General features: G+C 42.0%; 1 pseudogene; it reads right to left on the bottom strand.

The window, feature by feature from the left end:
* LOC102417669 overlaps positions 1 to 9,640 on the bottom strand; it is a 28,431-nt pseudogene extending 18,791 nt beyond the window's left edge.
* Between the last annotated feature and the right edge of the window lie 2,679 nt (positions 9,641 to 12,319).

Below are 12,319 nucleotides of genomic sequence, written 5' to 3'. Positions count from 1 at the left end.
TGGTACCAGAAGTCCTTATATACAACTAGAGGCCTGGTACACGAATTTGTGCACCAGTGGGGTCCCTTGGAATCAGGCCGAAACCGCCCCCCCCCCAAGGGGTCCCAGATTGCGAGAGGGTGCAGGCCAGCCCGAGGGACCCCACCGGTGCACGATCAGGGCCAGGGAGAGATGTAGGAGGTTGGCAAGCCGGGGAGGGACCATGGGAGGGTTCCAGGATGTGTCCAACACGTCTCGCTCAGTCCTGATCAGCCAGACCCCAGCAGCAGGCTAACCTACCAGTCGGAGCGTCTTCCCCCTGGTGGCCAGTGCACGCCATAGAGACTGGTCAACTGTCTCCCCCCTGGTGGCCAGTGCACGCCATAGTGACTGGTCAACTGTCTGCCCCCTGGGGGTCAGTGCATGTCACAGTGAGCGGTTGAGCAGCCTTAGCATATCATTAGCATATTATGCTTTGATTGGTTGAATGGCCAATGGGTCGACCGGACACTTAGCATATTAGGCTTTTATTATATAGGACTAGAGGCCTGATGTACAAGATTCATGCAAGAATAGGCCTTCCTTCCCCATGACTGCCAGCACCAGCTTCCCTCTGGCACCCAGGACCCGGGCTTCCCTCATAGCCCCAGCTTCGTCCAGAAGGTCGTCCGGAAGGACATCTGGAAGGACATCCAGTCTGATTAGCATATTATGCTTTTATTATTATAGATTATAGGCTCATGATTTTTTTTAACTCACTTTGGATCAAAAAGGGTAGGTAATTACTATTATTATTATTTTTATATCAATCAAAATTATACCTATTTTTGTCAGATTGGCAAAAAAAATGTATTTTTTAGTGTGCTGCAGAATTTTAGTAATTAGCTTATGTGTGCCATGAGATGAACAGGGATGAAAACCACTGCTCTATGAGGTTCAATTCCTTGCAAAGAAACCACTCACACACCAGCCTGCTATATTTTACCCCAGTTCTAAGGAAAAGGTAGAGTTCCTTCTCCCAAAGATGAGGAAAAGGGGAGAAACTCAGCCTTAAAAACCTGCCAAACAATAGCCTGTCAGTCTAACTCCCATGACTCTTTTTTGTTTCAACTGTTGAATTCCCCCAGAGAACTTTGATTTTAAAAGTGACATCTATTTATCAGAACATGTACCTTAAATTACATGTTCGGTAAATGCCACTAACTTTAGTTTTGACAAAGGCAGACACAGAAGAGTTTTCCCACATGTTCCCCGGCCTGAACTCCAAGTCCTGGCTGCCCTCATGTCCCATGGCTGTCACATTCCTGGGACATGGGCCTGCCTCTTACCCAGCTTCCCTCACCAGCATGTGTGTGGTGCTGCTATTTAATATCCGGTGGCAATTTAATGTAGAAAAAATAATCTCATTATTAATACTATTAACACACTACCCTCTTCACAGTGGAGATTAAGATTTGACCTGCTGAGTCACTCATCTATTCCCAATCCAGGCTAAATAATTGATTTTTCTGGGACAACATAAGTGAAAACTTAAGTGGGGGGGAGGTGGTGGAAATATCTCAGGCTTACAGCAAGAGCATAATGCACATCCCCAAATTCTGCAGATCGCTGTTCTCAAACCTTTCTTTATAGTTTTATGTAAAAAAGGGGGGATTTATTTGTACTTGACACACACACTGACACAGACATCCTTCATCTGTTAGCAAGGTTTCCCAGGGGAAGTATCGAAGGCTGTAAATGGAGTGCTTAGAACTGTCACCCTGGTTCCATTGTTCATTTCCAACATGTTATGAGATACAGGCATTTCCTGGGGCTTGTTAAAATGAGTTACAGGTTATCCCATCTGGTTTGATCTAAACTCAGCCTCGTAAAATGGAATAACACGGATTTTCTTGTTCCTAGTCAAACTCTAACTCAAGCCCTGTCATGATCTAAACAGGTTTTCATTGAGCGTCAGTTTTGGGGTGTATGATGGGGGTTGTGATCAAAATCTTTGAATGAAATAGAGAACATTTTTCTTGGAGGGCTAAGGCCTTTGTAAAAATCATCTCAGACTATAATATGGTCCCACAAAGCATGACTAATATGCAGCTCCTCATACATGTGATACAACACATGTGCTCTGAGAGCATGTGGACTAATCTAGGCCCAGTTCAGTGAGATGAGCTCACTGAATGCCATGGCAACGTCAGGTTGCTACCGAGGTGTCTCACTTGAAATCCTGATATTTCTTTACTTGAAATTGCTGTACTTCTGTGTGCTATTGACTGAATAATTTTGTTCTCTTGACATTCATATGTTGAAACCTAATCCACAGTGTGATGGTATTTAGAGGTGGGGCCTTTGGGCTGACTAGGCCATGAGGGTGGAGCCTTCATCAATGGAAATTGTACCCCTTATAACAGAGACCCAGAGAGCCCCTCCCCCCGGGGAGGACTCAGGGAGAAGGTGGCTGTCCCTGAACCAGGAGGTGGGCTCTCACCAGATACCAAATCTGCTGGTGTCTCCACTTAGCTCACCAGATACTTGAGCTAAGTATCTTCATGTTGAACTTCCCAGCATCCAGAACTGTGAGACATAAATGTTGTTGAAACTTCTCAGTTAGCGGTAATTCTGTCTCAGCAGCAGAGACGACTAAGATACTATGTCTTGGGCAATGACAAGGCGTTTCAGAGCTACAGCCATTGCAGACCACATACTGAGTAGCGGGCGCCAGGACAGGCCATACCCTGCATTGTTAGACCAAGTCCCCAGTTCAGAATCATGAAAGGTAATGTAACATTTGAGTCACAACTACCTTCTCTGGAATCAATCTGGTATTGGATTCTAGCTCCAACACTTATAAGCTTTGTGACTTTGAAAAAGTTGCCTCATTTTTTTATACTTCGGATTTCACTTGTATTATTACTCCAATCTATTCATCTTATGCTACATACCCATTGCAATGCCAGACTTCTGCCAAGTACGCCCATGACTTTCCCCAAAACCTTCTAAAATACTTAGGTTTATTTTACTGACTACTTTGAAGAAAACAATATAACATAATGTTAAGGCACAATTTTAAACCTTGGTCGATTTCCTTAATTTCAACTCTGTTATCTCTAAATGTCCATAATATTGTATATCACATATATTTTTAAAGAATTAAATATATGTGGAATAGTACAGTGGCTGATAGAAAATGAGCAAGTAAAAAAATTTAACTATCATAAATATGAACCCAAAACACTACTTTAGTGGGACATAATCTGGCATAAAATTTTTATTTCAAAAATAATAAACCAAACACAGGATAAATATAGTTTGTCATAGAGATCATATGGTTGGTTCTAATGAGAACTTAGTGTCTATCAGTAAGAACTGTTTTTCCAACAGTGGCGAATGAGTGCTTTGACAAATTGAAAGTGTTATCTGTCCAAAATAATCAAAGGAATTTTCCTTCTTATCTTTTAAAGAGTGGCTATAAATCAAACCTCTCTGGGAAGGCAGGTTTCCCCAGAGGATGCAGACAAATCTCCAGGAAAATCGTATCTTTTGTACAGCTCTGTCTCTGAGCCTGACATAGACATCTATATGGTTAAGTCGTGCTAATCTATCCACTAAAGAGAAGTATTTGGAGATCAGTGTCATCGTGTCAAAACAAATGATAAGGAGAAAAATACTTTTTTGAATCAGGGGGGATATTTGGATTTTAAAACTGCAGTGAAGTAAACCTATATGAACACGGGCAAAAATGGAATAAATGACTAAATTTTGTATTTCAGAGAAAATAAGAAATATTGAACACTCTAGAGATTTTTTCAAATATACCATATAGAAATGTTTTATCAGTAGAAGAGGTTCTGTTGTATTACGCTGTGTATCATGTTGTTAGAAGAGATCTGACTCTGCTAATATAGCAGTAAACTCAGGGAAACAGAAAAATGAAAACATGTTTTGCACAAATAAGATGATGTGATAACTCTCATCCAGCCTCCCACACATACGCACATCAATGTGAGTGGAATGCCTGTCAAGGCTTCCAAATACTGATCCTGTTATTCAAACTACTCATCCTTAGTCATGTTAGCGATGACCTCCAACTATCATTTTAATTATTCTTTTTAGTCTGATACTCTATTTTCGCTACCATACTTCTCAGAGTTCTCTTTAGGCAATTAACCTGGCGTTGATGAAAGTGCTCATCAGAGACACACACCTCAATCATCTGTTCTATTTGCTGTGATATTTTAATTTTAGGTTAAACACTCTGTTTTCATTCAAGGTTATTAGCAGCTGCAACAGAACCTAATTTAGGCTAATTAAAGTGGAAAAAATACTGGGAGACTATGAAGTAGCTTCTGGAGTGGTCTGGGAACATCTGGGACAAACAGGCTTGGTTTTTTGGCCTGTGTCCTGAAGAGCTAGGCAGTCAGAACTGAGCTATAATTATATCTCAGAAAAGGTATGGTAGGTCATTACCACCTCACCATTGAGAATGAGATATCCTTTATCCTATCTAATAATAGACAAAAATGGTAATTAACCATACCTCCACTACGCTTCCCATTGGCTAATCAGCAGGATATGCAAATCAGCAGGATATGCAAATCAGCAGGCCAACAAAGATGGTGGCCGGCAGCCATGCAGCTGAAGCGAACATGAGGCTTGCTTGCTCCAGTGATGGAGGAAGCCAAGGTTCCCCACCTGCCGCGGCCCAGCTCTGAGCTCTGGATGCAACAATGTTGCAATTATAGAAGCTAAACAAACCCCAGGTACCTGCTTTCAGCCAGCCACGTCCTCAGAGCTGGAGCCGGCTCTCAGCTCCAGTGATAGCTATAGAAGGTAAATAAATCCCAGAATAAAAAAGAAAAAAAAAAAGAGGCTGGGAGCTTCAGTCACCCGCCAGCCTGAAAATGTCCCTCAGCCCCTCACCCAGACTGGCCAGGCACCCCAGTGGAGACCCCCACCCTGAAGGGGATGTGACCAGCTGCAAACAGCCATTAGCCCCTCATCCAGGCTGGCCAGGCACCCCAGCAGGACCCCCACCCTGATCTGGGACACCCTTCAGGACAAACCAGCTGGCCCCCTCCAGTGCACCAGGCCTCTATCCTATATAGTAAAAGGGTAATATGCAAACTGACCCTAACAGCAGAAAGACTGGGAATGACTGGTCACTATGACACACACTGACCACCAGGGGGCAGATGCTCAATGCAGGAGCTGCCCTCTGGTGGTCAGTGCGTTCTCACAGAGGGGAGCTCTGCTCAGCCACAAGCCAGGCTGACGGCTGCCAGTACAGCGGTGGTGGTGGGAGCCTTTCCCACCTCAGCAGTGCTAAGAATGTCTGACTGCAGCTTAGGTCTGCTCCTCGCTGGCAAGTGGACATCCCCCGAGGGCTGCTGGGCTGCCAGAGGGATGTCTGACTGCCATCTTAGGCTGACTGCCATCTGAGCCTGACATAGACTTCTATATGGTTAAGTCGTGCTAATCTATCCACTAAAGAGAAGTATTTGGAGATCAGTGTCATTGCGTCAAAACAGATGATAAGGAGAAAAATACTTTTTTGAATCAGGGGGGATATTTGGATTTTAAAACTGCAGTGAAGTAAACCTATATGAACATGGGCAAAAATGGAATAAATGACTAAATTTTGTATTTCAGAGAAAATAAGAAATATTGAACAGGGGATCGGGCCTAAGCCAGAAAGTGGTCACCCCCGAGGGGTCCCAGACTGCGAAAGGGCACAGGCCAGGCTGAGGGACCCCCTACCCCCGAATGCACAAATTTTTGTGCACTGGACTTCTAGTAAAAAAATATTTTTATTGATTTCAGAGAGGAAGGGAGAGTGAGAAAGAGATAGAAACATCAATGATGAGAGAGAATCATTGATTGGCTGTCTCCTGCATGCCCCCTCCTGGGGATTTAGCCTGCAACCCGGGCATGTTTCCTTGACTGGAATCAAACCCAGGACCCTACAGTCTGCAGGCTAATGCTCTATCCACTGAGCCAAACTGGCCAGCATGAGAATGAGATACGCTTGATGACACCATCACTGCAGCCAGGAGGAATCCCTTGCTGTCACATCACCCTCCTTAGGATCCAGTCCTCCATAGAAGGTGTAATAGACTTAGCTGTGCCAGCCCCACTCCAAATTTACAACTGAAGCCCTAACACCCAGTGTAACTATCTATACACACAGGGGTTTTAGGAAATTAAGGTTAAATGAAATCATAAGCATGGGGACTTAATCTGATAGGCCTGATGCCCTTATAAGAAGAGGAAAAGACACCAGATCCTCTCTCCCTGTGCACGAGAGAGGAAGCCGTGCATGTGTGAGAACACAGTGGGAGTGTCACTGTGATAACCTGCACTGAAAGGAGCCTGTGCCCAAACCAGGAACGTCTCACCAGAGACCACTCCTGACGTCACCTTGATCTTGGACTTCTAGCCTCCAGAACTGTGTGACAATAAGTGTCTGTTAGTTCAGTCACCTGGTCCGTGGTATTCTGTTATGGAAGCCCAATCAGACTATGACAAAGGTCAAGACTGGATTTCTGCCACATGTCTACCCATTGAAGTGGGTGGGAAAAGTGAGCATCTTGCCTCTGGACTTCTGTAATGGAAGCTGAAACTTGTCTCTTCCAAAACTCAGAGAGAGGGGATTTACTCCAACCGGGGGAATGGACATCAATAAAGGAAGCAAATGTGTGCGGAAAGGCCAGTAACCAAAGTGTATGACTTATAAAAGTACAACTTATAGTATTATCATGTTTACATGCTTTAAAACATGGGAATCTTACTAAATGAATCTTTTCAAAATATGTAGTTATAAAACAATACTTGTGGACCAAAATATATCTGGGCATATACAGTATTTAGTGAATCTCCATCATCTAAAATAGAATATACAATCATCTTCCTTTTGGAAAGAGAAAAATAGCCATAATAAGGGAAATGATAATAATTAGTTTTATCTTTAGATGCTTACTCCTCAACTGACAAGACATTCTTTAAAGCTATAGTTATTTTTTTTTACATTGATGGCCAGTTCTATATAATATAGGACTTAGGTATAGTACAGTCAGGTCTGTTAGAAGCACCATAAATAAAAGTTTAGAATCTCTATGTGAGGTATGAAGGTGAGCTCCTGGATCTACTATGCTCCAGCAACCCCAACTGGCATTCAACATTAATGTTGAGGTACAGGCTCAAACATTGGGGAAATGTATTTTTATTTATAAAATTATAAAGCTTTGTAAACACTTAATAAAAAGTGTTAATGAGCATGTGTAAAAATAAAAACAGTCATATGTCCTGAGAGCTGTTAAATTAGTAAAATGTTTCTGGATGCAATCGGCAATATATTAAAAGTGTCCATACACTTTGAACCAGCAATGTCACTTCTGCAAATTTGTTTTAAGGAAATCATAAGAGAGAAACATGCACTTGAACAATTTCTTAGTCCATTTGGACTGCTACCACATCACAGCGTGGGTAGTTTGTAAACAAAAAATGTATATCCCACAGTCCGGAGTGGAAAGTCTAAGTTCAGGGTGCTGGCATGGTTGGCCAGGGCCCTCTGCTGGGTCACAGACCTCTTGCATTGTGTCATCACAAGGCAGAAAAGTTGGAGGGGCCTCCTTTATAACAACTGATCCCATTCATAAAGGCTTCACCCTCATGACCTAAGCACTTTCCAGAGGCCCCACCTCCTAATACCATCACTTTGAGCATTAGGACTTCATATGAATTTTGCAGTAGATTCTGACCACAGCAAACAAGCATGTTCACTGCCAGAAAATTCACATTATGGGAAAACTCAGAACAAACTAAATATTCAAAATTGTGGGATTATATAAAAACTAGAGGCCCAGTGCATGAAATTTGTGCACTGGTAGAGTCCCTAGGCCTGGCCAGTGATCAGGGCTGATCTGTGGGGTGACTGGCAGGGCGATTAGGGCCCCCGCTTGCACCCACCTTGGCCTAGCACTGCCCGCTCACCTGCTCCATCATCCCGCCATGGTCCTGCTCTCGTCAGGGCCCACTGGGGCTGGCAGCACCTCCACTGCCACCCACTGCCAGCACTGCATTGCTGACACCCACCATGTTCCATGCCACCCCCTGGTGGTCAGCACATGTCTAACTCCAGGTCGATCAAACTCCCGCCCTTGGGGACAATTTGCATATTAGCCTTTTATTATATAGGATATGATAGAATAGACCAGAGATATGCATTCAGATATTAACATTTTATTTGCTATAAATATTTAAGGCTATCGGGAAATTTTCAAGATATAGCACTAAGTTAAAGAAATTAAAAGTAATGAACATGTATTTATTGAGAACTTAGAATATATCACAAGTACTGTTCTAAGTTCTCTGTAGGTAACAATAAATCATACAAATACTCCTGCCTTATGGAGCTGACATTCTATCCAGTGGAGAACAGAAGTTACACATGGACAATTACACACTCACACAGACACGCACATGGTAATAAAGGCTATAGCTATAAATAAGGCTGGGGCAATACCAACTGGGACAGAAGAATGGCATGGTGTCACAATATTCTTTCTTTTTCTTTTTCTTTTATTAAGTTTATTGGGGTGACATTGGTTAATAAGATTAAATCGGTTTTAATCGAACATTTCTATGACACATGATCTGTATATTGCATTGTGTAACCACCATCCAAAGTCAAATCATCTTTCATCACAATTTTCAATTAGTGATCAGAGAAAACCTCCTGAAAAGCTGACATTTGAACAGACTTGAAGAAGGTGAGGACAGGAGTGATGCATGCATTTTCTAGCAGGAAAAATAAAGCAATTGCAAAGGATCACAGTGGAGAGAAAAACAAATGCAAATGTGAGGATTAATATATTCTGAAATAATACTGAAGTCATCTGCACATTCAGGAATTATTCCTTTTCATATTTTCTATAATAAATCCAAATAAAACAAAAATACTTTTAAAGATTGAAGTGTTTGTTTGAAGTAATTAACAGCTTTTCTCCATTTTATTTTACTAACCTGCAATAAAATGAATGTGTGTGTGATTATATAAAGGCTTATTTGTTCTGTGTAGTTGTACTGATATGGATATTTTGAAACAGTAGATGAGCTTGAAAGAAATGTCTATATAATGAAATTTAAAAACTTTATTAATGATATTGAGCAACACAAACCCACATAGATAACATTTTTAAAGACGTTTTAAAAAATAAAATTAATCCCATCTCTGATTTCATTGGCTTGGCTAGCAGAATTAATCAAGGAATAAAAACATGCTCCTTTACCACAGTTTCATACAGGTGGAAAGTGCAAAGAATTGCAGGTTCATTAAGAAGATTTTTTAAATATTTTACAAGCAACAAGATTTATCTTATTCATCATAGATCATCAGCTCAAATTATACCAAGTTGTATGTTTTGAAAATAGTATTTTAATATGCATGGATATTTTAGTTAATGCTTCCAGGAGGCCAATTTTACAAAATGATTTGCAGTACCAGGAGCACCCCATGCTGCTCTGAGAGGGGCTGCAAGGCGTCACTCAGCACATTAATGTTGGCGAATAATGCGACCTGTCCGTAGCCAGGACCAAACCAACACCTGGCCCTGCACCTGGCCACGGGAGCCTGAAAGTCCTCATTCAGAAGGTATGGCTCTATACGCATTTTCTATTATAAAATGATTAAAGAGGATCATTTAAAACAATGATTCCATATTAGTTTCATTTTCTACAGCTGTCTCATATTTCATGCTTTGAGGGCATAATCATCGAAAGATTACCATCCCAGAGGCCACAAAAATTCCCTTGTTCCCCTAAAAATTAACTTGAATGTAGTTAGAAAAAGTGTTATTGAGCTAATTGCTTTTGATTTTAATAGAGTTAGGGTTGAGGACTTTTTGAAATGCTGCATACAAATTGGTATCATTTAATTGATATATTGGTATAATGACAAATGCACAGATGTCTTAATTTTCCACTACAAAAGTATGTGCCTATTTCACCCGAGAGCAGGGTGGCTAGAAGCATCCAGGGCTTTCAGCTGTGCAGGCTGTGTGCTGCTCACCTGAGAGTGGTGCCACTGTGCAGCCCTGAGACTCAGCTCTGGAGGAGAGCCAGTGGGTTCAAGTTCATGCTGTGATGCTTTCTACATTCTTGAAATTGGACAAAAAATGAATGCCTTGGTACTTTCCATTGAATGTAATAATGTTAATTTTCTCATAGGGATGTTGGAAGGATTAACTAAACTAATAAAAGGGAAGTACTTAGAAAGCTTCTTGGGATGAGGTAAGCAAACAAAAAAACTGGGCAATTTTTATTCTGCAAGTAATCTTTTAAAAAATGTGAAAGATTATTAATGTGATAACTTACAGTTCTCAATTGAATAACTCCCTTAGGCCTTACTTCATCACTGCAACTGACTCACTGTAGAATTTGGTTTGCATAATCTACCTCTTGGATGTCAGACCGTGATGGACTATGAAGACTATAAGAGAGCCAGAGTTTTAGAGTGTGGAATAATGTGTCCAGTTGATCATGTGAATTCAAACCATAGTTTTAAATCTCATGTGATGATGATAAATATAAAATACATAGTTTGGATAGTATTTTATTTATGGGGAATTAACAATCAAATACCTACTAGAATAAAAGAAAAATACTCTTTTTAGCCAGTGCTAACAGAGAGGGTTGTAGGATAATCTCCTGGTATTCTCTGAAATTGTGAGAAATGTGTTTTGGGCCAACGTTACCAAAAAACTTATGGACCAAGAATAAATGTTGTGTAATCTTTAAAATAATTTATAAAGATCAGTATTTAAAAAAGGAAAATATGTAGATAACTTAGGGTTAGAATAGAGTATATTTTAAGGAGTTGATGTCATAAATCATTCCCAGATGTTTTTATGAATATGATCTCAAGGAACTATTAGTTCTGATTCTTTTTTTTTAAGTCAGTGAATCACTTTTTAAAAATATTCTTATTGATTTCAGAGCGGAAGGGAGAGGGGGAGAGAGAGAGAAACATTAATAATGAGAGAGAATAATTGATCGGCTGTCTTCTATATGCCCCACACTGGGGATCAAGCCTGTAAACCAAGCATGTGCCCTGAACAGGAATTGCACTATGACCTACTGGTCTATAGGTCAATACTCAACCACTAAGCTACCCTGGCTGGGCGTTCTGATTCTTAAGGAGGCCAAAGCCAACAGGAAGACATTAAAAGTTGTGCCCTACCTGGTTTGGCTTAGTGGATAGACTGTTGGCCTGTGGACTGAAGGGTTCCAGGTTTGATTCCAGTTGAGGGCACAGGGCACATGCCTGGGTGGGCTCGATCCCCAGTAGTGGGTGTGCAAGAGGCAGGCAATCAATGATTCTCATCATTGATGTTTCTATCTTCCTCTCCCTTCCTTTCCGAATTCAATAAAAATATATATTAAAAAAGTTGTGAGAGAATTATATTACATAAATCAAGCTGTTTTCTTATTATGTTATATACAGGGTTGGGCAAAAGTAGGTCTTTATTTGCATTGTGACAAGCGTTTGAGTTAATAAAGCTATTGTAAGAATCACGACTTGCATGTCTTTTTTCCATACAAACAACTGTAAGCCTACTTTTGCCCACTTACTTTAGTATTATATTTATGTTTAATTTCTTCCAAAAACTTTTCTTCCATGCTATATTCATAAGGTAAAATAGTAAAATTTGTGACCATCCTATCTAATAAAAGACAAAGATGCTAATTAACCATACCTTTGTTATGCCCATCAGCCAATCAGAGTGATATGCAAATTAACCGCCAACAAAGATGGCGGCTAATTTGCATACTGCAGGCAGGGCGGGCTAGCACGAGCCGCCATCCGGACCCCCGTGTGTCGCCCTGCCGCCAGCCTGGACCCCCGTGTGCCGCCTAAGCCCCGCCGCCAGCCAGGACCCCATGGCGATCTGCGAGCAGGAAAGCACAGCCCACAGGCAGCACCCAGGAGGCCCTGCTCCTGGGTTTCCATGGCGACCTGAGAGCAGAAAAGTGCGGCCCACAGGCAGCCCCCAGCAGGGCCTGCTCCCCGGTTACTGTGGCGATCCACGAGCAGGAAAGTGCAGACCACAGGCAGCCCCCAGCAAGCAGCACCCAGCAGGGCCTGTTCCCCAGTCACCACAGCGATCTGCAAGCAGGAAAGCACACCCACAGGCAGCCCCCAGGAGGGCCTGCTCCTGGGTCGCGGTGGCGATCCGTGAGCAGGAAAGTGTGGGCCTGCAGGCAGCACTCCACCCTGGCCACAGCTCAAGGGAGAGAACAACACGCAGTGAGGCCAGGAGCCTGAGAGATCAACACAGAGAGGTGCCTG

Source organism: Myotis lucifugus, unplaced genomic scaffold (genome assembly GCF_000147115.1).
Source record: "Myotis lucifugus unplaced genomic scaffold, Myoluc2.0 scaffold_15, whole genome shotgun sequence".
In the NCBI taxonomy this organism is placed as follows: Eukaryota; Metazoa; Chordata; class Mammalia; order Chiroptera; family Vespertilionidae; genus Myotis; species Myotis lucifugus.
Note: the sequence above shows the minus strand (reverse complement) of the source record. Positions and strands in the feature narration are given on the sequence as shown.